The 21986-nt window shown below is 51.1% G+C and overlaps 1 protein-coding gene across 5 annotated transcripts in view; it reads right to left on the bottom strand.

The window, feature by feature from the left end:
- TNRC6B (trinucleotide repeat containing adaptor 6B) overlaps positions 1-19420 on the bottom strand; it is a 289241-nt gene extending 269821 nt beyond the window's left edge. For 2 of the 5 annotated variants that reach the window (XM_051834072.3, XM_051834078.3), the window contains exon 1: positions 18750-19420. The gene's annotated coding sequence lies outside the window, so the exon portion shown is untranslated. The remainder of the gene's footprint in view (positions 1-18749) is intronic. The other 3 variants (XM_089308956.1, XM_089308957.1, XM_089308955.1) reach the window with 3 other exon arrangements.
- Positions 19421-21986: the final 2566 nt, after the last annotated feature.

Here is a 21986-nt window from a genome sequence, read left to right as displayed (position 1 = left end):
ACTGCCTTTCAAATAAATAAATAAATCTTTATTTAAAAATGAATAAATTTGGGGCCAGCGCCGTGGCACACTAGGTTAATCCTCTGCCTGTGGTGCCAGCATCCCATATGGGCGCCTGTTCTAGTCCCAGTTGCTCCTCTTCCAGTCTAGCTCTCTGCTGTGGCCTGGGATAGCAGTAAAAGATGGCCCAAGTGCTTGGCCCTGAACCCGCATAGGAAACCGGGAAGAAGCACCTGGCTCCTGGCTTCAGATCAGCACAGCGTCGGCCAGAACCAACAGAAGGAAGACCTTTCTCTCTGTCTCTCCCTCTCACTGTCTGTAACTCTATCTGTCAAATAAATAAATAAAATCTTTTTTTAAAATGAATAAATTTAAACACAGTAAATAAAAAACTCTGGAAACTGGAAAACACTACTGAAATTAATTAAGATTTAAATTAACAGAAAGACATCCCATGTTCATTGACTGGAATTTTTGTTAAAATGGCCACTCTCCAAATTGATCTATAGGTTTAGCACAATTTCTACCCAAATCCCTATTTAACTTCCTTGTAGCAACTGACAAGATGACCCAAAAATTCATGTTGAAATTTAAGGGATCCAGAAGCCACAACAATTTTGAAAAAGGACAGAGTGAGAGGGCTCATGTTCCCTAATCTCAAAAATTACTACCAAATTCTAATTAATACAGGACAGGCATACAGAACAATGGGACAGACTGAGAATCTAGAAATAAACTCTAATTATAGCCAATTTCACAATAAGGATGCTAAGATAATTAAGAATAATCTTTTCAACAAATGGTGCTGGGAAAACTAGACATTATATACCAAAGAATTAAGCTGTGCCTCTTTCTTTTGCTAAACTCAAAAATTTACCCAAAGCAGATCAGAGGGGCTGACTCGATGCAGCAGGTTCAGCTGCCACCTGCGACACCAGCAGCCCACATGAGCATCAGTTCATGGGAACCTGGATGGAATTCCTGGCTCCTGGCTTTCAGCATGGCCCAGCCCTGGCTGTCGGAGCCATCTGGGAAGTGAACCAACAGATGGAAGATTTCTTTCTTTCTCTCTGAGCTGTTATGTTAACTACGATTTTCCATTTGAAATTTCTGTATAGTTTAAAAATGCTTCAGTATGCTTTCTCTGTCTCTTCCCCTCTGTCAATCAGGCTTTCAAGTAAATAAACTTTTAAAAAAGAGAAAATTGAGATTCCAATGATTAAAACAAATAAATTAATAATAATAAAAGATACTATATCATGACCACAAGGACTAATCCCAGGAATGCAGGGTTGCTTAATATTCAAATATCATGCAACATAACTTACCATATAAAAAGACTAAAGAACAAAAACCTTATTATTTCAATAAACCAGAAACCAGCCATCATCTTCTGCTTTCCCAGGCTATAGCAGAGAGCTGGGTCAGAAATGGAACAGCCAGGACTCCAACTGGCACCCATATAGGATGCCGGTACTGCAGATGGCGGCTTTACCGGCTATGTCACAGCACCGGCCCCCAGCTCCACATTTAATAGCTGTCTCCTGCTAATGTGTATCCAAATGGCTCAAGTACTTGGGTCCCTGTCACACATGTGGGAGACCCAGACTGAATTCCAGGCTCCTGACTTTGACCCAGTTGTGAGTATTTGGGGAGTGAACCAGAGAATGAAAGATCTGTCATTTCTGCTTTCTGCCTCTGAATTTGTTTTAAAGAATTTAGCACCCCCAAAAAAAATTTCAAAGAAGTGTGACTCAAAGACTGCGAAGTAAAATTATCTTTTTGTAAATTGTATATGCTTTAAAAACTCAAGCCTATAAAAACACCACTAGAATTAATGAATGGAATTAGCAAGGTTTATTTGGGTCACTACAGTCACAAGGGTATCAGTAAAAAGAAAACTATGTACCCAACTGAAGAGGGCATCAATTAAGAAAGGTTTCCAGGAAGGCAAAGTTTAAAGAAGGCTTTTCTAGAGTAAGAAGGAAAACGAATTGGTACCCAGAACTATGGAGAATATTTTAAGTAAGCCAAGCCTTTATAAACACGAGGACAAAGTTCGTATGAAAAGTGGAGAGCGCGCGAAGATTCCGAACTGGGCAAACACAGCTCGTGGATGGAAGCAGTGGGGGTTTGGCTCAGACACTGGTGTTTAGATTTCCCAGGATAAGAAGCACAGGATGACAAAGATGGGAGATCAAATGCTCTGCAGGAAACGCTCTGGGCAGAAACCAGGAGCAGGACAGGGGACAGAAAGCTGAGTAACCCTGACACAGCTGGAGGCTGGCGGCAGCGCCACAGGGCGAGGCTCCAAGTCCAGAGCCACAGAGCAGAGAGGTGCTTCACGACGTGGGAACTGGGAGGATGGGGGCCAACAGTGGGGCTGGAGCATGGGCCCCTCTCCAGCCCCCTTTGTGAAAAGCACCCTGAATGGGTCTTGGGGCCCCAGGTCTAAAATTAGGTTAAAGGCAAACAAGAGAAAATGACACGAAAGTCACATTTTTAGCGCTGCAACTAAGAGAGCATTTGCTTCCAGAGCACACGCGCTGTATGAGTGCTGAACCCTGGTGCTGGTGGGTTCGGGAAGCCTGGGGCGCCGTCACAATGCCCGGAGGCCCACGCCCAAGCACACGTGGGCAGGCAGAGGGTCCCCTTTGTCGAGTTCTCAAACCAGCTCTCACTGGCCTGAAATGTGTTGTCTTCTGCACTTTCATTCTCTCGTTTTGTTTTCGTTGTTTCTACAAAGAGCCTTTTCACGGTGGTTTGTGTTTTGTCTTCTTTTCTGGTGTTTAAAAAGTCATGCTTTCCCCACTGGGTCCATCTTTCTGCCACAGACAGGGTTGGGGGGCAGAGGGGACACAAATAGAACTTTCTTTTATAAGTAGGAATCAGAAATTATTGTGCCAAATTGCAAAGTAACAAATTTTAAACATATTGGTGCAAAAATATAAAACTTCTATAGTGGGAAAAAAGTTGACAAGAAAGTAGATTATGAAAGATCATTTAAAAACCAAACAGGAGGCCGGCGCCGCGGCTCACTAGGCTAATCCTCCTCCTAGCGGCGCCGGCACACCAGGTTCTAGTCCCGGTCGGGGCGCCGGATTCTGTCCCGGTTGCCCCTCTTCCAGGCCAGCTCTCTGCTGTGGCCAGGGAGTGCAGTGGAGGATGGCCCAGGTGCTTGGGCCCTGCACCCCATGGGAGACCAGGAAAAGCACCTGGCTCCTGGCTCCTGCCATCGGATCAGCGCACCGCGCTGGCCGCGGCGGCCATTGGAGGGTGAACCAACGGCAAAAGGAAGACCTTTCTCTCTGTCTCTCTCTCTCACTGTCCACTCTGCCTGTCACAAAAAAAAAAAAAAAAAAAAAAAAAAAAACAGGAAAGAGTCTATATTTAGAAGCACCATGGAGATACCCACCGGGGTAAGCAGTCTCACGAGCAGGACGTTTTGAGTAAGACACACCAAGGTTTCAGAGGAGGAAGACCCCAGGCCACTGGGGAAGCGGCAGTCTCACTTCTGCGGATCTCCCTCCTCCCTGCCAAGCCTTGCACCCAGCAGGGGCTCAAGACACTTCCCTTCAGGCAATGAGCAACAGGTCTGAGCTACTTCCACCTTTCCAGGATCCTCTGTTATATCCATTACATATTTTAAAAATAAAGACATGCCAAAACAGCAATATAAAATTCGGGGTACATTTTAAAAGCACAAAGTTAACAAGCAAGCATGTGCTCACTTGTCATAACCACAGACAGTGTGATGCGGTGAGTACAACAAGCTGGAAGCTGAAGTCAGTATCTTCTTCCAATCCTGTAAATTTACATCGATGGCTGTTTACACCTACTATGTGCAAACAATGCTGTGTGCCACAGAAGGAAGCAAAGTGGTACAAACTTGTTTTAAGCTCAAGGCGTCCAGGATGAGAACTTCTAGTGCCATCACTCTACCGATGTCCTAGCAACCCTGTCACCTCCTCCATTCAAGCAGCTTCAAATCTTCTTTCTCCCCTGGGCCCTTCTCTTTGTACCTTTAAACAGAATTTTTTATCTTGAGATACTGTTGCCTGGTCATCTCCATTCTACTTCCATTTTTCTCCTTCCGTTCTTTCCCAAGTATCTGAAATAAACTCGATACACATTGCTACCATCCTCCCTACCATCCATATCTGCTTAGCCCCTTGGCATCCAAGTCAGTAAACGAACACACAGAACTTGCAGAAGTCGGCCAGTCAGGGGCCTCTTGTGCCTACAATCAGCACCACCAGAACTGAGTTACACCCTCCTGATCTGAAACATCCGAGCTCTGAATATGCAAAGCTGAGAAACACGGGGAGTCACCCAAGGTGCAGACACACCACAAGGAAGCCACGTGCTTGAAAATAAATGACAACAGGGTGAAAGAGTGGGCACAGCCTAAGGTGGGGTGGGTGTGGGAAGCAGCAGGGTAAGCAAAGGGCTGCTGAAATTAAAAAGGAGTCACACGAAGAAAAATGGGCTAGATTTCCATTCATCTTCCTTTCCTTAATTTTGGTTAAGAATCAAATTACACCACTGCCAGCTCAGTGACAAAGTTGGAGACTTTCCTGCTCTGGGACTGTCTCCCAGAACATGGACCCAGAGGCCCTTCTTTCGGTTCGGGTCGGGCTCAAGCACTTGCTCAGGTGATCCGGAGGTCACCGCCTCCCCTCTGCTTCCACAGACTGCAGTGAGTCACCACTTTCTAACTCCACCTGACATCCTTCGCATGCTTATTACTCGGCAAGCATAGTAACTGGAAGTGGCAGGTACCACTGGATTTATGATGATCTCCTCTGAATGCTACTTCACGTGCCTTTAAGAATTCAAATATACTGAATCAGATGATTATTTCTAAGGTCACTGCCAGTGCTAAACAAACTGCAGCGTAGTCCCAGAGCCTGCGTCTGGCACGTTGCGGTTCACCTGTAAGTCAGCTGCTGGCCCTGTCTTCTACCAGCTTATGAAGCAGACTGCAATGACCGTCATCTCTGTACACTGAATATGCACCTTTGCGCCCGGGCAAGGCTGCTCCCCTCCGCCTGGAGCGCCCCTTTCCTCCACGACTTCCTGTGAACGTCACCTTCCCTGGGAAGGCTCTTCCGACCTGCCCGGTCACCCTGAGGACTTTCTCACCTCACCCCACCCCACTCCCCTACTGTTAACACAGCACTTAGGCTGTACTCATCCCTGCAGGCCGGCCACGCCCACTGGCTGTGCACTCCCCAGGCGCACAGCCAGTGCGCTGCAGCCCCAGCTTCCAGTCTACACTCAAAACTTCCGTGACGCTGCGGTCACGTGGCGCCCTAGCATGGTACAGACTTTTAAAGTAACAGCCATTACTTTTATTTCTACTAATAAGGATTAAGAGGCCATCCACTGGGGCTGGCGTTGTGTCGGAACAAGTTAAGCCATGGCTTACATCACCAGCCCGTATCTGAGCACTGGTTTAAGTACTGGCTGTTCTGCTTCCCAGCCAGCTCCCTGCTAATGTGCCAGGTAAGCAGCAGATGATGGACCAAGTGTGTCTGTCCCTGCCACCCTCATGGGAGACCTGGATGGAGCTTCAGACTCCCTGCTTGGCTTGCTTGGCCCAGACCTGGAAGTTGCTGCCATTTGGGAAGTCAATCAGTGGATGGAAGTTTCTGTCTCTCTGCCTTTCAAATAAATGGAAATAATCTTTTAAAAACTGGATATTCATTAAACTTTACAATAGCTGAATAAAATTTTCAAATAAATTAACTTTAATTACAATATTCGTTCTGTAACTAAAATGTTTACATATTACAAATAGAAATTAAGAAAAAAATAGAACCTCAATGGGGCTGGCGCTGTGGCACAGCAGATAAAGCTGCCACCTGAGACGCTGGCATCCCATATGGGCGCCAGTTTGAGTCTTAGCTGCCTCCCTTCCAATCCAGCTCCCTGCTAATATCTCTGGGAAAGCAGCAGAAGATCACCCAAGTGATCGGGCCCCTGTTCTCATGTAGGAGACCCAGGAGACGTTCCTGCCTCCTGGCTTTGGCCTGGCCCAGCCCTGTCATGGCAGCCATTTGGGGAATGAACCAGCTGATGGAAGATCTATCTCTGTCTCCCCCTAATTCTGCCTTTCTTTTTTTTTTTTTTTTTTTTTTTTTTTGACAGGCAGAGTGGACAGTGAGAGAGAGAGACAGAGAGAGAAAGGTCTTCCTTTTTGCCGTTGGTTCACCCTCCAATGGCCGCCGCTGCAGCCGGCGCACCGCGCTGATCCTGGCAGGAGCCAGGAGCCAGGTGCTTTTCCTGGTCTCCCATGGGGTGCAGGGCCCAAGCACCTGGGCCATCCTCCACTGCACTCCCTGGCCATAGCAGAGAGCTGGCCTGGAAGAGGGGCAACCGGGACAGAATCCGGCGCCCCAACCGGGACTCGAACCCGGTGTGCCGGCGCCGCAAGGTGGAGGATTAGCCTATTGAGCCACGGCGCCGGCTCTAATTCTGCCTTTCAAATAAAATTTTTTAAAATTTTTTTTTTTTTTTTTTTTTGGACAGGCAGAGTCAGAGAGTGAGAGAGAGAGACAGAAAGAAAGGTCTTCCTTTTCTGTTGGTTCACCCCCCAATGGCCGCTACGGCAGGCGCTGCGCCAATCCGAAGCCAGGAGCCAGGTGCTTCCTCCTGGTCTCCCATGCGGGTGCAGGGCCCAAGCACTTGGGCCATCCTCCACTGCCTTCCCGGGGCCACAGCAGAGAGCTGGACTGGAAGAGGAGCAACCGGGACAGAATCCGGCGCCCTGACCGGGACTAGAACCCAGGGTGCCGGCGCCACAGGTGGAGGATTAGCTTAGTGAGCCAGCCTAAAAAATCTTTAAAAAAAGAAAATTAGAACCTCAAGGCAGTTTAAAAAGGGAAGTCTTTCCCTGTCCCTACATGTTTAGTTTAAACCATTAGAATGACTCAGGGTAGGGGCAAGCATTTGGCCTAGTGGTTAAGACATCAGTTAAGACAACTGTATCCCACTCCACAGCAGCTGGACTTGGTTCCTGGCTCCAGCTCCTGGTTCCAGCTTCCTGCTAAAGTGGACCCTGGAGAGTGATGCTGATGGCTCAAGGAGCCAGGTTCCTGCCACCCACCTCAGAGACCTAGACTTGAGCTCCTGCATCCAGACTTCAGCCCAGACCATATGGGCATATAAGGAGTGAACCAGTGGATAAAAACTCCCGCCCCCCCCACACACAGAATTTTTTAAATTAAAAAAATTATTATTATTTATTTGAGAGACAGAAAGAGGCCCCATCTCCTGGTACACTCTTTAAAATGCCTGCAACCTGGGGCCGGCGCTGTGGGAAGCAGGTAAAGCCATCGCCTGAAGTGCCAGCATCCCATATGGGCGCCAGTTCAAGTCCCGATCCAGCTCTCTGCTATGGCCTGGGAAAGCAGTGGAAGATGACCCAAATCCTTGGGCCCCTGCACCCTCATGAGAGACCCAGAAGAAGCTCCAGGCTCCTGGCTTCAGATCGGCACAGCTCTAACCACTGCGGCCAGTTGGGGAGTGAACCAGCAGATCTCTCTCTGCCTCTCCTTCTCTCTCTGTGTAACTCTGACTTTCAAATAAAATAAATAAATCTTTTAAAAATATAAAATAAAATGCCTGCAATGGCTTGGGGGCCAAAGCCAAAAGACAGGAGGTTAATCTAGATCTCCCATGGGGTGCAGGAACCCAACTATTTGAGCCCTCACTGCTGCTTCCTGGGGTACACTCTAGCAGGAAGCTGGAATCGGGAGGTCGAGCCAGGAAATGAATGCAGCTGCTCCAGTGTCGGCCACAGGTGTCCTAACAGGCATCTTACCTGGAGCAAAACAAAACAGTTTTATTCATGTAGCCATCTTCTAGCAAGGGAAACACAACATACAACTTAAACGATTATTTTAACACAGGGCATTAAGTGCTCTTAGTGTTTAAACAGAGCTCATCTCCTAATTCAGGGTGGGGTGGATGTGAAAGTCAGTGAGGCAGAAACCTACAGACAGCTCTGGGGACTGAAGAGGCATCAGCTAACCTGGGTAAGAAATGCAATCAGATTTACAACTGTTCTTAAGTAAACATTTGCGGTGTGATATCTACAGGACTGTTCTTGTGACTCTTTCAGTACCTTTCTGAGGTGAAGAATTTCCTACTTGTAAAAGCTAAGGCTCTGCTTTGCTAACTGATCTGTTATTTACTCAAAAACTAAGTGCCTGCAACATGGCAGGCATGGTACCACACGTGTTTGAGAATGCAGAGGGGCAGGCAACATGGGGGATGCGCATTTGGCACAGAGGTTAAGTCACTGTCTGGGCTGCCCTTTGGGACGCCAGCATTTCACACTGCAGTCCCTGAGCTCACATTTTGGCTCCACTTCCAATCCCAGCTCCCTGCTAATGTGTGCCCTGGGAAGCAGTGTGTGTTGGCTCAAGTACTGGTGTTTCTGCCACCCATGTGGGAGACCCAGGATGGGTTCACGGCTCCTAGCTTCAGACTGGCCCAATTGTAACTCCTGAGGATGTTTGGGGAAATCAACCAGCAAATGGAAGATCATTCGCTCTTCCTCTCTCTTACACTCCTATATATATATATCCTTTCAAATCAATTAAAATTAAATTTTCAAAGACTCTTTAAATTTTTCAAGAAATGTTTAAAAGAGATAGGTCCAGTAATACGACAGAATTCATACTATAAATAAAGTATAGGAATCAAAAAGAAACATTTTTTCTAGGAAGAATGAATCATTTCACCACCAGAGTAAAGAGGTATTATTTACCCAAACAATTCCTGTGTTTTGACCACAGCAGGTACTCAAGCAAATGTCGGCACTACAAACAACCCAGGACAGCAGCCTCCTGGTTCAGACACTTTCCAGCTCTGGAATGGCTCTGGAAGAACAAGCGCTAACTCCAACAAGGATGGAACCACTTCAGAGTTCTACTTCTGAAGGTGCCGGAAGAGGCAGTTCACAAACCACAGAAGAAAATGAGTCCCATTAAAGTCAAACTTTATCTTTGACTCAACTTGAAAAAATATTATTGGGCTCAGCACTGTGCCGTGGTAGGCTAATCCTCCACCTGTGGCGCCGGCACCCCATATGGGCACCAGTTCTAGTCCAGCTGCTCCCCTTCCAACCCAGCTCTCTGCTATGGCCTGGGAAAGCAGTAGAAGATGGCCCAAGTCCTTGGGCCCCTGCACCCGTGTAGGAAACCTGGAAGAACCTCCTGGCTCCTGACTTTAGATTGGCCCAGCTCCTGCTGTTGCGGTCATTTGGGGAGTGAACCAGGCGATGGAAGACCTCTCTCTATATCTCTCCCTCTCGCTGTCTGTAACTCTACTTCTCAAATAAATAATAAAATCTTTTTTAAAAAAAGAAATAAACATTATCTAAACAGATTTATTTATGTACTTATTTTTTATTTATTTAAAAGAAAGAAAGAATCTTCTGTGCAATCTTCTATCTACTAATTTACTCCCCAAATGCCTACAACAGCCAAGGATGAACACGGCTGGAACCAGGACCAGAACTCTATCCAGGTCTCCCACGTGGGAGCACTGGCGGGACCCGAGCACTGGAGCTAAACCCTGCTGTCTCCCAGGGTGTGCATTAGCAGGAAGAGGGGACCAGAAGCACAGCTGGGACTCAAATCTAGGCGCCCGAAGATGTGATTCCAGCATCCCAAGCTGCATCTTAACTGCTGTGCCAAAAGATTGCCCAAAAGTTACTTTTAAAAAGCAAATCTCGAAAAGAAAAGAAAAACAAAGGAAGAAAGAAAGAGAAAAAGCCAATCCAACACAAACACATTAAGTTCTATATGTTAAATATCAACAGTTTCATATGTCAACCGTACCCCACAAAGGTAGTTTGGAGAAAAGGTAAGTACAAACCCGCAGCCAGCGGCTGAGGCTCCACTGCTGTGAAGACGCCTTCCCCAGGTCCTCCCTCCTCACTCACAACGTATGTCCTCCAAAGACCTCCGTTTCAGTTACTAACTAGAAAGGTAAAACGCAGCACACAGAATACAACAAAATACAAAGTTGTGTTTATTCATTTATTTAAAGTATTTACAGACTGCCTACCATAGGCCAGGTCAGGAGCTATATTAGGGATGCAAAGATGAGTAAGACGAAGACCTGCCTTCAAGAAACTCAGAGCTCCAAGGGAGGCAGACAACACACAATGCAGAACCAGCAGGCTGTCACTCTGCAGGTGCAGCCAGGAGAACCCTGGGCACAACTGGCACAGGTTCTCAGTCACAGACACCCATTCTTACTGGTCAGTGTCCACTGCTTACCACTTGTAAAATATCTTACTATTACCTCTGATGATAATACAAACAAGTTGGTAAGTACTGTAAATAATTACTACATGAAAAAGACAATGGAATGGAAAAAAAAAGGAATGGAAAAATGGAATGTTTAAAGGTTTCAAGGGCCAGCATTGTGGAGTAGCAGGTTAAGCTGCCACCTGTGACACCGGTATCCCATATGGGCACCAGTTAGTGCCCCAATCCAGCTCCCTGCTGATGGCCTGGGAAAGCAGTGGAAGATGGCCCAAGTGGTTAGGCCCCTGCCACCAATGTGGGAGACCCAGAAGAAGCTCCAGGTCCTGGCTTCAGCCTGGCCCAATCTTGGCTATTGCTATCATCTGGGGAGTGAACCAGAAGGAGGAACATCTCTCTCTCTCTCTTTCTCTCTCTGAAAGTCTGACTTTCAAATAAATAAATCTTAAAAACAAAAACAAGAGGCTTCAGAGGAGATGGTGAGAACTCAAGTTTAGGGAGTCCCCATGAGTCTCGGAGTCCCCGTGGGTTTCTCAGCAAGAAGGTTAGCATACTTTGGATAACAAAGTTGTTTTTAATCAAGAGAAATGGTTATTAAAAGGTCCATGGCTGGAATGACTATACTGAGGAGGTGGCTTAGTACTCTCCATCCAACACAGCGGCCGCTAGCTACATATGGTCACTAATGCCTGAAATATGACTATTCTGAACCGAGATGGACAGTGAAAATACACTCTACACTCTGAAGAAGCCTGAGAAAATAATAACGTAAAGTATCTCATCAGGAATTGTTTTTACTGGTTACATATTTATGACTGTATTATCATTATGCCTTCTGTCCTGAGCACTAAAAGCCCATGCCCTGGTTATGTATTTAACTAGTAGTATCCTGGGTATGTTGAAGTAAGTAAAATGCTTAAAAGATCAATTTCATCTCTTTTTTGATTCTTTAATTTGGTCACTAGAAAATTTAAGACGTTGCATCTGTGGCTCAGGTTTGCAGCTTGCATCCTGTTTCTACAACAGTGCTAGTCCAGACAGCTTCACAAAACAAGCTGAAGAGTTTAAACTCTCTGTAACCCATGAAGGTTTTCAAATGTTAGTGCCTGTGGTGGATTCGGGAAGCAGCAGTAAATATAAACAAAGCGCGGATTCAGAAGATTAGCGTGGGGGATCTGCAAGGGTGAGACACTGGAGGCAGCTGCCTTAGTCAGGAGGCTGCAAAGGTCAGAGGGTATGCAGGCTCAGCGGGAGAGTATCCATGGTCTTTAGAACTGGACTCTGGGCTGGGCAGAGAGGGGAGGAACAGATCCAGAGCAGGCTGAGACGAGGGAAGAGTGACAGCTGCAAGCCCGACCCCAGCCTGGACGACCAAGGTGCAATGTTCACAGGGCTCAGCCAGCAGGGCACAGCTCAGGTTAGACCTCGTCGGCTTCGTGGCAAGCGCTCAGGCAGAGGCACAAATCTCTCTCCATGTGGCAAGGCCTCCAGCAGTGGGATCAAGTCCCACAGAAGGCCAGGAGGCAGCAGGCAAGGCTCTCAGTCCTAACACGGCCAGCGACTGTTTCCTGGGGTCTGCTGGACACTAGACACACTGGGGCTGAGGTGAACAATACCACACACTGTGGTAAGAGCTACAAGGGTGAACAGCACCTCCAGGAAACCCGACTGAAGGTCAGGGGGTAGTGGGGCAAGGCCATGAAGAAAAGCCTCTCTGAGAAGGCGACGGACAGGCGATGACTACTGTGGCTCAGCAGAAGGACAGCCCAAGCCAGGAGAGTGGCACCTACAAAACCTCAAGGCTGGAACAGGCCTGGGTGATTCAAGGAACTGACAGGAGGACCGTGTAGTCAGGTCAGAAAAGGGGATGAGTCTTAAACTTTTAAATAAAAGGCAGAGAGCTACAGAGACAGAGACGCAGACATCTTCCATCAGCTGGTGCACTCCCCAAATGCCTGCAACAGCCAGGCTGGACTGTGCCAGGCCAAAGCCCAGAGTCGGAAGTGCAGCTCCCCCACCTGCAAGGCAACGGCCCAAGAATTTGAGTCTTCATCCACTACCTCCCAAGGTGCACATCAGCAGGAAGCTGAGCCAGGACGTTAACCCCCGGTGCGCCCAGCTGGGGTGCAAGTGTCCTAGCTGCTGCAGCAAACCCTCTCCCCACGAGACCGGTTTCAAGAGGTGAGAAGAACGTTGGAGACCAGAACACACGATGCCTCAGAAGGTAACAACTAAAATCCCCAGCCTGCCTGAATGCAATGGGAAGTCAGGGGAGAGTTCTGACCAGGAAAGGGTGGGATCCCAAAGGATTTTTAAGTGCTCCAACTACCTGTGCTCCCTGAAACCCACGACTCTGGGCCTGCCTGACCACACAGGGGGCAGGAGCCAGTATCTGCAGCAGAGTAGCAGAATTCCAGGTCTGGGACGTAAGAGCTTTTGTACGGCCCTCCAAATGCACCAAGGGGGCAACCCTGGAGAATGGAAAAGCTGAACTGGGACATTAGCTGTCTTTGAACACACTGAAGACGGGGCCAGCATTGTGGCGTAGCGGGTTAAGCTGCCGTCTGTGACGTGGGCATCCCATATGGGTGCTGGTTTGAGATCACCTGTCCCACTTCCAATCCAGCTCTCTGCTAATGCACTTGGAAAAGCTATGCCCCAGTGGGTAAAGCCACCACATGCAGTGTTGGCATCCCATATGGGCACCGGTTCAAGTCCCGGCTGCGCCACCTTTTTTTTTTTTTTTTTTTTTTTTGACAGGCAGAGTGGACAGTGAGAGAGAGAGAGAGAAAGGTCTTCCTTTGCCGTTGGTTCACCCTCCAATGGCTGCTGAGGCTGGCGCGCTGCGGCCGGCGCACCGCGCTGATCCGATGGCAGGAGCCAGGTACTTATCCTGGTCTCCCATGGGATGCAGGGCCCAAGTACTTGGGCCATCCTCCACTGCACTCCCTGGCCACAGCAGAGAGCTGGCCTGGAAGAGGAGCAACCGGGACAGAATCCGGCGCCCTGACCGGGACTAGAACCCGGAACGCCTGTGCCGCAAGGTGGAGGATTAGCCTAGTGAGTCACGGCGCCGTCCTGCTCCACTTCTGACCCAGTTCTCTGCTAATGCTCCTAGGAAATCAGCAGGAGACCTGGAAGAAGCTCCTGGCTCCTCGCTTCAGATGGGCCCAGGTCCAGCTGGTACAGCCATTTGAGAAGTGAACCAGCAGACGAAAGACCTCTCTGCCTCTGCCTCTATGTAACTCTTCCTTTCAAATAAATAATAAATCTTTAAAAAAATGAAAAGAAGAAAAACAAAAAAGGAGTGGAAGATGGCCCAACTGCTTGGGCCCCTGCCACCCACACTGGAGACCTGAACGGAGTTCCATGCTCCTGGATTTGGCCTGGCACAGCCCTGGCTGTTGTGGGCATTTGGGACGTGAACCATGGGATGAAAGGCTTGTTCTCTAACTCTGCTTTTCAAACAAATATGTAAGTCTTCAAAAATAAAAATTAAGGGGTTAAGGGGCCAGTGTTGTGGCACAGAAGAAGCCACTGTCTGCAATACCGGCACACCATATGGGCACTGGTTCAAGTCCCAGCTGCTCCACTTCCAATCTAGCTCCCTGCCAATGCACCAGGGAAAACAGTACTTGGGCCCTGCACCCACATGGATAACCCAGTAGAAGCTCCTGGATCCTGGTTCCTGGCCCCAGCCATCATGGCCACTTGGGGAGTGAACCAGCAGATGGAAGACTTCTCTCTGTGTCTCTCCCTTTTTCTTTCTGTAACTCTGCATTTCAAATAAATAAAATATATTTTTTAAGAAATTAGAATTAAAAATATAAAAATAAACATGATGAAGAGGAAGGAGCAGGACAGACAGCTGCTGCTCTGGGGTGAGAGGAGCGGCCTGGCACGGACAGGCTGGTTAGTACACACGAAGGTGACAGCTTATCAAAGCAGAATTTCCAAGCAGCAGAAAAACAGAAAAGCAAAACAATTACAAACGGTCCCAAGTCGTCCTTGGTGTTCACTTCTCTGTGGACAGAAATCAGGACAGGAATGAATGATACACAACCAGTGACTAAGAAGGGGCTGGCATCGTGGTGCAGCACCCCATCCTGGGAAGCTGGTTTGCGTCCCAGCTACTCCACCTCCTTCCCAGCTCCCTGATAACGCACCTGGGGAGCAGCAGGTGATGGCTCAAGGACTCGAGTCCCTGCCACCCACATGGAGACCCAGGTGGACTTCATGGCTTCCGGCTTCCACTGGGCGCAGCCCCAGCTGTTATGGCCATTTGGGGAGTAAACTGGTGGATTGAAGACCTCTCTCTGTGTGTCTCTTTGCCTTTCAAATAAATAATTAATTAAAAGGGGGAGGGCTGTCATCTTGGTTGGAGTGCTGGAGCCGTCCAATGGTAGCAGGAGTTACTTGGAGAATCCACTTGTGTGTTAATGTTCAGAGAACACAAAGTTAGTGTAACTGTACATCTAAAATGTCATTGTAATAAACTTTTAAAGGAAGTGGAGGGAGTCAAAAGGATTCACTGTGGCCGACAGGGAGACAGAACAGGATGAAGCCCAAGGAGACGGTGTGGGAAATTTAAGCATTAGGTAACTGGCAATCTTGGAAAAGCCTTCAGTAAGTGCTGAGGTTGGGAGCTGGTTGCAAAGGTTCAAAGAATGGCTGGAGAGTGAAAGGAAAGAAAAGCAGTCAGTTGAGTGTCCTGACAGTAGCTCAAACAGGAAAGCAGAACTGAGAGATCTAGCGACTCAAACTGTCCAAGACCAGGAGCTCCACTGCACATGAGCTATTCACTTTCTTATTGTCTCATTAAGTTAAAACTGCATAATTCAGGGACCAGCATGTGGCGCAGTGGGTTAAAGCCACGGCCTACACTGATGGCATTCCACAAGGACATCGGTTCAAGTCCCGGCTGCTCCACTTTCAATCCAACTGCCTGCTAATGCACCTGGGAAAGCAGCAGAGGATGGCCCAAGTCTTTGGGCTCCTGCACCCCTGTGGAAGACCCGGAAGAAGCTCCTGGCTCTGGCTCTGGCTAGGTCTAGCCCTGTTATATCCATTTGGGAAGTGAAACAGTGGATGGAAGCTCTCTCTCTGTCTTTGTCTGTCTGTCTGTCTCTCTCCTTCTCTAATTCAACTATAAAATGAACCCCAAGTCTCTACATTCTGTTTCTCAGAACTAGCACTTACTCTGTCACCATTAGGTGCTAAGCATCACGCTGGATACAAAAACAGGTAGCAGCTGATCCCTAAAGACCACACAGGGTTCACTGCAAGTCGGAGACACTGGCGTGGAAGGGCGCAAAGGGCTCTGAGGCCTTGAACACGCTGAACTAAAATCCTTTTGCTTTCAGCTTTGTAAAAGTCAAACAGGGAAGAAATAAAAACAAAGCTTGGATGTACTCCAGAGCTTGGATGCAGTTTGCAAAAATGTTAATTCTGAGAACAGTGAGCTTAACACCAAATTCCTAAGCTAGAGATGGGCAACCCATCATCAGTGGTATTCCCGCTGCTCAGCATCCTGTCTTTCTCTGGATAATTTAGGAGGATAAATGAAATGACCAGAGATTCCGAAAACAGAGAGACTTGAGACCAAATCTCTGTCCTTCAATTTCTTAGCTAGGAGGCTCTTGGAGACCCTTTTTCTTATCCATACACGGTAATGATATCTACACTATAGGTTAGGAAAAAAAAAGTACCGAGGCTGACATACAAGCGTGCAACAAATGCCAGCTAACATTATTACTACCAATTGGACAAATGGTGCTGTTCTGATTTTAAAACATTTTTTGGGGCCAGCGTTGTGGGACAGGGTAAAGCCAACACCTGTGGGGCAGGCATCCCTTATGGACACCGGTGAGTCCTGATTGCTCCACTTCTGATCCAGTTCTCTGCTGTGGCCTGGGAAAGCAGCAGAAGATGGCCCAAGTCCTTGGGCCCCTGCACCCATGTGGGATGCCTGGAAGAAGCTCCTGGCTCCTGGCTTCAGATTGGCACAGCTCCGGCTGTTGCAGCCAACTGAGGAGTGAACCAGGCGATGGAAGACCTCTCTCTCCCCTTCTCTCTATATATAACTCTGATTTTCAAGTAAATAAAGAAATTTTTTTTTGACAGGCAGAGTGGACAGTGAGAGAGAGAGAGAAAGGTCTTCCTTTGCCGTTGGTTCACCCTCCAATGGCCGCCGCAGCCGGCGTGCTGCAGCCGGCGCACCGCGCTGATCCAAAGGCAGGAGGCAGGTACTTATCCTGGTCTCCCATGGGGTGCAAGGCCCAAGCACTTGGGCCATCCTCCACTGCCTTCCCTGGCCACAGCAGAGAGCTGGCCTGGAAGAGGAGCAACCGGGACAGAATCCGGCGCCCCGACCGGGACTAGAACCCGGTGTGCCGGCGCCGCAAGGTGGAAGATTAGCCTAGTGAGCCATGGTGCCAGCCAATGAAGAAATTTTTAAAAAATCTTTTAAAAAACATTTTTCAGTGCCTCCATCTTAGAAAAAAAAACCCTTTTTCTCAAGGGCATGACATTTATTTTTCCATAAAAAGCAGATCCCAAGAGTGTGCATTTGAAACTGGGTGCTCCAGATCTGATCCAGCTTCCTGCTATGTGCCTGAGAAGGCAGCAACTGATGGCCCAGGTACTTGGGCCCCTTCATCCAGGTGGGCAACCAGGATGGAGCTTCAGGTTCCTGGTTTCTGCCTGACCCAGACCTGGTTGTTGCAGCCATTTGGGGGAGTGAACCAGCAGGTAGATCTCTCTGTCTCTTCCTTTCTCTCAGTAACTCTTTCACGTAAATAAATGTCTTAATAAATAAATAAATAAATAAAGAGGCGGCTGGTATTGCCGCACGGTGGGTTAAGCCGCAGCCTGCAACACCTGCACCCCCTGTGAGCACGTGTTCAACATGAAGTTCCAGGCTCCTGGTTTCAGGCCAGCCCCAGCCGTTTGGCAAGGGACCCTGCAGAGGCAAGATCTTCTATCACTCTGCCTTTCAAATAAAAATAAATAAATGTTTATTTTCAGAAAAGAAAAGCAGCTTGGGAACTTCTATGTCTCTTTAAGTCCTATCAGAAACTACAGAAAATAATGGTGCTTGGGACAAGCTCATTAAAATGGTAAAGAACTGGGCAGGTGCTATGGGCAGTGGGTTAGGCCACAGCTCGGGACAGCAGCACCCCACATCCAGCGTCCTGTTAATTTGCAGCCTGGGAGGCATGAGAGGGCGACTCAAGTGCCTAGGTCCCCGCCACCCACCCGGGACACCTGTATGCAGTGTCTGGCTCCTGGCTTCAGCCTGGCCCAGCCCCAGCTACTGGGGGCCTTTGGGGAGTAACCAGTGGATGAAGATCTCGCTCTCTCTTGCTCTGTCGCTCTGCCTTTCAAATAAATAAGTAAACGTTCCTAAGAAGCTCAAGGTCTAAAAGAAAATAAAGGCGTCCTTGTCATCAGTCCCTTGTCCCAAGTGGGACAAGCCAGCCTGGTTTAGACTTGTGCTCCGGACGCTGTGCTGGGGCTTTAAGCGCGGGGGGCCTTCGACGTGCACCCGCGCACACGCCCACGGCGAGGCCAGCTCCAAGCTCTGCTCCTTAGGAGGCTTTTAGTAACACCACGCAAAGCCACGGTTCCAAAGCCAAAGCCGACGTCGCTGGAGCCTCGCCACACCAACAGAACACTTCACACCACTGCAGTTTCCCGCAACACAGGCGTCTTCACAAAACGCTCCGCTCTCCCCTCGCTTCCCCGTGCACGGCCGGAGGGCACCCATGAGGCTCACTCACGGCCCGAAGCCACGCGGGATACAGGGCTAGGGCCCGGCCCGGGCTGGTCCGCACTGAGGTCCTGGGGGTCGCCGGGCACCGCAGGCATTCCGGGGGCCACCAGGGGCTGAAACCCCTCCAGCTGCAAACTAACGGGCGCCAGGCCAAGGGGAGGCGGCCAACGCTCCCCGCCCCCAGCGGCCACGGGCGCGGGCTCCGGGAAGGCGCGCGGGGGGCTCCGGCCGGGGTCCGGCCCGGGGGCTCGTCCCGGCATCACGCAGGTGCGACGCCCCGGGCCCCGGGGCTCCCCCGGCCCGCGCCAGCAGAGGCGGCGCACCCCGGCGGGCCGCGGCTCTCGGCGCGACGCCGGGACGCGCGGGCCTCGCTCCCCAGGGCCCCCCAGCGACGGGAAGCGACCTCGCCGCGGCCCGCACGCCCGGAAGCCCTCCCCGCCTCACACCTGCCGGCGCGTGACGCGGGAGGCGCGCGCGCCCGGCCGCTCCGGGGCGCGCGGCCCTGCCGGCCCCTCGCCTCAGCCCCGGCCGCCGCGGCCGCCCCCGCGAGCGCTCACGCCCCCCGTCCCCGGGCCGCGCCGCGCGCTCCCTCGCGAGGACACGCACACGCCGCGCGCCCCGGCCGCCCAGCTCGGGCCGCACGGCGCGCGGGGGAGGGGAAGGACGGCGCGGCTCCGGTCCTCACTCACCGGCGAGCTGCGCCGGCTCCGAGTGCGCGGCGTTCCGCTGTGAGGCGAGGCGATGCGCGCGGTCCCCGCTTCTCCGCAGGCTACGGGGGCGACGTCGTAGGGGAACTTGAGGGGCGCGGGGGTCCCTCCCTCCCGCTTCACCTCCCAGAAGCACGGGGACCCCAGAAACTAAAAACAAAATAAACAAACTTTCCCCTCCGCCTCCCTCCCCCAAAACCACAACACAAACACTCGGGGGCCCGCCCAGAGTCCCATCCCATTGGCCGCAGGGAGGATGTTTCCGGCTGTCACTGGCTGGCTTTTGTGCCCGTCAAGTTGTCGTTCCGCCCCTCCAATTCCTCGCCGCTGCCGTCGCCCCTCATTGGTTAAGTGCTTCCCGTTTGACGAGCTAGGATTGGCTGAGCTACCTGCGCCAATCATGCGGGGACACACCCCCTCAGCATCCCAGAGGCCGCTTCCTCGGTTGCGGACCGAGAGAGGCGAAGGGGAAACTAGAGCATGATGGCGGCCGAGCTCGTTTGGCGCAACCATCGTCGTTTTTCTATTTTTAGCTCATGAGTGCCTCGCCCCGGCGCCGTTTCCTCTAACGTCCTCTCTCCATCCCGTACTGCCTAATAACGGAATCTATACGTGCCGGCTCCTTGATTTATCCCCTCAGAAGTGCTGAGTGTGGGCTGGTGGTGCGTCATTGGACGGTCGGGCTGCCACTCCCGAGCCGAGGCTGCAAGCTATTGGTGGAACGGCCAGAAAGCCCGGCCAGCAACAAGGGCTGAAGCCATTGGTTTGAAGCCACTGAGTTCTGTCCCGGCGGCTTATTGGGCGCCCGGCTGCGCCGGTCGGGTCCCGCTCGCTGCGCGGCCTGCGAGTCGGGTTCGGCCCTGGTGGCTTGGCACGTCTTGGGCGGCGGTAATGGCCGTCCTGGCGTGCCTAGCGTGCTGCCGAGTTCCTCACAGAGACGGCTTGGTCAGACGCGTGGGGGTGATGGCGCGATTGGGCTAGGACGCTCGGGCCGGGGGGCGCCCAAGGTCGCGCGGAGACGGGAGCCCGCGGCGCTGGCGCGGCGACAGAGCCCTCTTATTTCACGGTGCCCGGAATCGGACCCGGCTGCCAAGCCCAGGCTGTCACACGGCCGCCTCGCCGGGCACCCGGTGCCGCCGTCTCCTCTGGAAGCCTTGACTGTGGAGGGGTCGCCCCCGCCCCATCCTCTGTTCCGGCACCCTGAGTTGAACTGCCTTGATGCCCCCCTCCCGCCCCCCAGAAGTGCACGTCCACCTCTTTCACCGACCCGGCTTTCGCAGGTGGACATCGCGGCCATCCTCCCCGCCCGGCCCGCCAAGCCCCCTTCGCGTCCGTTCCCTGCTCATTCTTTGGAGAGAGTCGAGATCAAGAGCGACTCGCCTTGGAAATCAATAATGTATCGCGTGCAAACGGAAGAGCCCTTCCGCTCCTGGACCGCGTCCAGGGTGGCTGAGGCCGAGCGAGATGCCTGCTCCTGGCCACTGGCCACTGGGCGCTTTCATGGCAGCGAGCCCGCGTTCCAGGCAGGGCAGGGCAGGAGGCTTGGAGCCCGTTGCCAGAGCGCGAGCCGGCAGCCTCCGGGACCAACACGACCTGCAGGAGCAGGGCGCTGGAGGCTAGCCCGGGAAGCTGCGGCGTCGAGTGTTTCCCCTCCCCAGCTCCGCACCCTGGAGCTTCATCGGGGCTGTTGTGTAAGCTCAGAGGCGCTGCTTTAGCAACGAGACAACCGCTGTAGCCCACAATAAGGCTGCGCCTTGCGCGCCTTGCAGCAGAGGGATCTGAGGTAGCTCACAAACGTCCATGGGGAGGAAAGGACAGCTAGTCCTAGGGCAACAGCGAGAGGCAATTTTTTTTTTTTTTTGACAGGCAGAGTGGACAGTGAGAGAGAGAGACAGAGAGAAAGGTCTTCCTTTGCTGTTGGTTCACTCTCCAATGGCTGGCGCGCTGCGGCTGGTGCACCGCACTAATCCGATGGCAGGAGCCAGGTGCTTCTGGTCTCCCATGGGGTGCAGGGCCCAAGCACTTGGGCCATCCTCCACTGCACTCCCTGGCCACAGCAGAGAGCTGGACTGGAAGGGGGGCAACCGGGACAGAATCCGGCACCCCGACTGGGACTAGAACCCGGTGTGCCGGCGCCGCTAGGCGGAGGATTAGCCTATTGTGCTGTGGCACCAGCTGCCAGAGGCAAATTCTAATCCAGGTGCTAGGAACCATGCACACAGCCCCTGTGGGCCTCACAATGCAACACGCAAAGGTCAACACGTGCCCAGGGTTCAGGCCTCTGTGAGGTCTGAAGTTACTTGCCTGTGCCTCTGTTTCAGCCCTTCAACCAGTGCTTGGTTTGACGGGTATTATTGGGGATATCCCAGTGGTAAGAGCCTTTGAACCAGGTTTCTTGTTCTGCTTCGCGTCTCTTACCTGCCCCCAAATAAATAATTTACTCAGTAAATATTTAGGGAGCATGTCCCACACTTTTCTAAGGCACCAAGGCTGCACAGTTAAACAAAGCATCGTCTCTGCTTTCCAGAACCTCTGTCCAGTGGGGGTGGCCAGCACGCCGTGATGAGATGCCCCAGAAGAAGCCCATGGGAGGGACATGGGACTCCATTGATGGCTTCCTGGAAGAAGCGACATCTATTGGGAGCACTAATGGGCGAATTGTGGCTAGCCGGGAGACCGGCGACAGGCGATGACCAGCAGTGCTTGCTCTCTGAGGGTGGGGGGCAGGACAGGACCATCCCAGAGTACCCCCAGCCTGTTCTTCCTGTGGGCTTTGTCTTTGCAGGCCGTTAGCTATCTGTCCACTCCGCCTCCTTGTGCTGTCCCTCCCTGGAAGAATACAGGAAGCCTGAAACCCTGTCATGTTTCCCCATTTGAGAATAGAAAAAAAAAAAAAAAATTAAAATAGCGTTTTTCTGATCACAAAGTCACTGAGTAAATAGAACACTTTCTCAACTCTATGTAACATCCTGTATTTCAGACAGCATAGAAAGTTACGAAGTAGAAGTCAAAACCCATTCAGGAAGGAAAAAAATCCAGGTGCTTTCGCGAGTGCATCCACATACAGATTTCTTCTTTCATCAAACAGTGGAACGGGGGTCAGAGACTTGTCTGGCCTCTGAGAGTTTCTTCTTAAAATGTTTATTTATTTAAAAGGCAGAGTGACAGAGATCTTCCCTCTGCTAGTTCACTCCCCAAATGGTCACAACAGCTAGGTCT

Source organism: Oryctolagus cuniculus, chromosome 11, assembly GCF_051225735.1.
Source record: "Oryctolagus cuniculus isolate XC-2025 breed Fujian yellow rabbit chromosome 11, ASM5122573v1, whole genome shotgun sequence".
Taxonomy (NCBI): Eukaryota; Metazoa; Chordata; class Mammalia; order Lagomorpha; family Leporidae; genus Oryctolagus; species Oryctolagus cuniculus.
This window is presented reverse-complemented; position numbering and strand designations above follow the sequence as displayed.